Source organism: Myotis lucifugus, unplaced genomic scaffold (assembly GCF_000147115.1).
Source record: "Myotis lucifugus unplaced genomic scaffold, Myoluc2.0 scaffold_139, whole genome shotgun sequence".
Taxonomy (NCBI): Eukaryota; Metazoa; Chordata; class Mammalia; order Chiroptera; family Vespertilionidae; genus Myotis; species Myotis lucifugus.
This window is the reverse complement of record NW_005871187.1, coordinates 3,253,664-3,257,660: the sequence shown is the minus strand read 5'-3', so window position 1 is coordinate 3,257,660 and position 3,997 is coordinate 3,253,664.

Genomic DNA, 3,997 nt, shown 5'->3' with positions numbered 1-3,997 from the left:
AACGAAATGTTACTTGTTTTAAACTTCTTCAAGGACTTCTTTTTTATTATTTAAGGAAACAGTAAAAGATTTTGACATTGCCCAGCTAAGTGTTGCTCAATGGTTGAGCATTGTCCCATGCAGCATGAGGTTGCCAGTTCGATTCCTGGTCAAGACACATGCCCGGGTTGTGAGCTCGATACCCAGTGGAGTGCACAGTAGGCAACCGATCAATCTTTCTCTCTCATCCATGTTTCTATCTCCCTCCCCCTTCTCTCTCTGAAATAACTAAAAGCATGTTTTTTAAAACAGAGGGAGGAGGAACCAAAATGGCAGCTTAGGTAAACGCCAGTACTCGCATCTTCCCACAACCACATCAAAATTACAACTGAAACACAGAACAACCATCATTCAGAACCACCTAAAATCTGGCTAAATGGAAGTCATATAACCAGAGAATTAAAGAAGAAAGCACATGGAGACTAGTAGGAGAGGCAGAGGCACAGAAGGGGCTGGTCTGGCTCCCACATGTGGCATGGTTTTCATCAGGAGGGATATCTTGGCTGAGAAGGCCTCCCGTGAGGAGCAAGGGATCCCAGCTCCATCCCAGGCCCCCAGCTCAGGGCACCAGTGCCAGGAAGAGAAGTCCCAGTAACTTCAGGCTGTAAATGCAGCGGAGATTGTGGCTGAGTGACATGGAGGCTGCTGGAGTTCCAGGCAGTTTCTCTTAAAGTACCACTGACAGACTTACCACAACTCACTCTTGAAAGGATTCAGGGGAGGAAATAAATTATCTGGCATCAGAGAAAGATCTTGGGGGCAGCTTTCTCCCATACAGAAGTGCTGGGACCTCCCCCTAAACAGACTGGCAGGTACTATAGCTGAGTCTCCATCAACCTGGCCCACACTGTTCACCTCACCCTAGTGATTCCCTGAGATTCTGCCCCAACCAATTTGTAGCCCCACCCAAGCTGTTTGCAGTGTCTTTTTCATATGAATGGCCTGTCCTGGCACAGGCTTCAGACTTTCCTAAAAGCTCTTAAACAAGCAGCAGTTGGACTCAGTGCACCCCATATCTCTCAATAAGTGGCTCCAGAACCAGCACTAGCAGAAGCTTGCCAAGGTTCACAGCTTGGCCTCTCCTGGGCACCTCTAAGCCCAACACAAGTAGCAGCCATCTGCAGATCACTCTGTAGGTCATGCTGGGACACCCCAGGCAGGGCACAGGCAGTGGCTGACTTTACACCTCTGAGGAGGCCCCAGAGCCAGTGCACCTGGTGGATAGCTTTAGTCCATGCCTGATTACAACTCTACCACATCCATGAGCAACACACTCAAGGGGCAGACTTGGTGAGCACCAAAGCCCCACTGAAGCAAGTCCTGCTCCATAGGGGTTGTCTCCTGCACAGCAGCTCTTCCTCTGTAGTAGCAGCTGGTCCTCATAACCAATTGGCCTGGGGTCAATTCCTCCCAGTAATACACACAGCAGTCAAGTCTCAACTACAACAGGACAGCACACAAAGCCCACATCAGGGCACACCTAGAGTGCCCAGCTCAGATGACTAGGGAGGCTGAGTCACTGGGCCCTACAGGACACCTACTACACAAGACCACTCTCACAATTCCAGGAGACATAATAGCTCTACCTAATACATAGAAACAAACACAGGGAAGCAGCAAAAATGCAGAGACAAAGAAACATGTCACAAATGTAAGAACTGAAAAAATCTCCAGAAAAAAACCTAAATGAAATGGAAGCAAGCAAACTACTAGTTACAGAGTTCAAAACAATGGTTATAAAGGATATTCAAAGAACTTAATGAGAGCTTGAGGGGTCTTAGTGAGATTTTCAAGGAAATTAGTGAGAACATGAAAGACATGAAAAAGGACTAGTCAGATATGAAGAATACACTGACTGAAAGGAAGAATAATTTATAGGCAATAAACAGTAGAGTAGAGTATGCTGAGAATCAAATCAGCAATCTGGAATATGAGGAAGCAAAAAATACCCAATCAGAACAGCAAAAAGAAAAATGAATCCAAAATATGCAAATAGTGTAAGGAGCCTCTGGGACAACTTCAAGCATACCAACATTTGTATCAGGGTGGTTCTGGAAGGAGAAGAGAGGGAGCAAGAAATTGAAAAGAAGAAATAATGACAGAAAGCTTCTCCTACCTGGTGAAAGAAATAGACATACAAGTCCAGGAAGCACAGAGAGTTCCAAACAAGATGAACCCAAAGAGGCCTACATCAAGACATATCATAATTAAAATGCCAAAGGTTAAAGACAATGAGAGAATCTTAAAAGCATCAAGAGAAAAGCAATTAGTTATCTATAATATAGCTCCCATAGATTATCAGCTGATATCTCAACAGAAACTTTAAAGGCCAGAGGGAGTGGCAAGACATAGTCAAAGTGATGGAAAGAAAGGACCTACAACCAAGATGACTCTACCCAGCAAAGCTATCATTTAGAATTGAAGGTCAGATAAAGAACTTCACAGACAAGAAAAAGCTAAGGGAGTTCATCACCACCAAATCAGTATTATAAAAAATGTTGAAGGGTCTTCTTTAAGAAGAAGAAGAAAAAAATAAGATAAAAAATATGAACACTAAAATGGCAATAAATACATATCTATCAATAATTAAATCTAAAAATCAAAATAAATGAACAAGGAATCTAATGAACAAAATAAACTTATGAATAAAATAGAATCAGAGGCATGGAAACATGGAACAGACTTATGAATCTCAGAAGGGGAGAGTGGAGCAGGAAGAGATTAACCAAAGATATTATATGCATAAATGCATTACCCATGGATACAGACAATAGGGTGGTGCAGGTCTGGGGTGGGGCAGGATGTGGGTGGAAGAGGATAATGGGGGGAGGAGGGGGAAAGAGGGGATATCTGTAATACTCTCAACATAAATATTTTTTAAAATAATACATAAATAAAAAGAAAGAATGTTTATTGGTAAAAAAAAATGCTCTTTGATTAACTAATTTCCTATAACCCTAATACCCTAATAGATTAATCAAACTTTTGTATAAACTTTACTTAACCTGAAAATTAAATGTGCTACACAGAGAAGGCTTAAAACAAATCATTGTTTAGCATTGCTGAATGGGCCCAAATCTAATCTTAAACCGATAAGTATCTCTTTGGCTCTATCTTGGATAAAAGCATAATAAACATCCCTCTACTCCCACTTTCAATCTCACATGCAATTGTTTATATTTTATAGGCTTTTCTGATTTTCTCTGAGGTATTGACTAATCTAGATTATAGTATTTTACCCACATGTTGGAGTACCTCTTTCCAACTGACCCTAAAGGTATATTCATGCTTCTTGTCTTTGTCTTAATATGTCCCTGATTTGAATTTCTCTCTGACTCTCACCTGTTGAAATTAACTTGTATTTTCAATTATTCAATAAATCTGAAGATGGTGGCCCATAAAGCTGTATTCATTTACATCTATGAGGGACCAAAATGGCATTCTGATTTCATGGTATTAGATATTTGACGTTCTAAAAGGAATAATAGACTAGAGGCCCCTAGAGAACTATTCTCCTGATTTATTTATTTTATTTTTTTACCAGAAGTACCTCTATTATTCAAAATAAAAAATAAAAAAAATTGAGGAACTTGAAACTGGCCATGTGTTTACCCAGAGCCCTAATTTTCTTGGGTACTCTAAGAAGTGTGGGAACCAAGCAGCTCAGAAAATATCTGGGTCCTGGTCAGTTTGGCTCTGTGGTTAAAGCATTGGCCTATGCGTCGGCCTTCGGACTGAAAGGTCCCAGGTTCGATTCCGGTCAAGGGCATGTACCTGGGTTGCGGGCACATCCCCAGTGGGGGATGTGCAGGAGGCAGCTGATCGATGTTTCTCTCTCATCGATGTTTCTGGCTCTCTATCTCTCTCCCTTTCTCTCTGTAAAAAATCAATAAATATATTAAAAAAAAAAAAAAAAAGCATTGGGCTTATGGATTGGAGGGTCCACAGGGTGGGATTC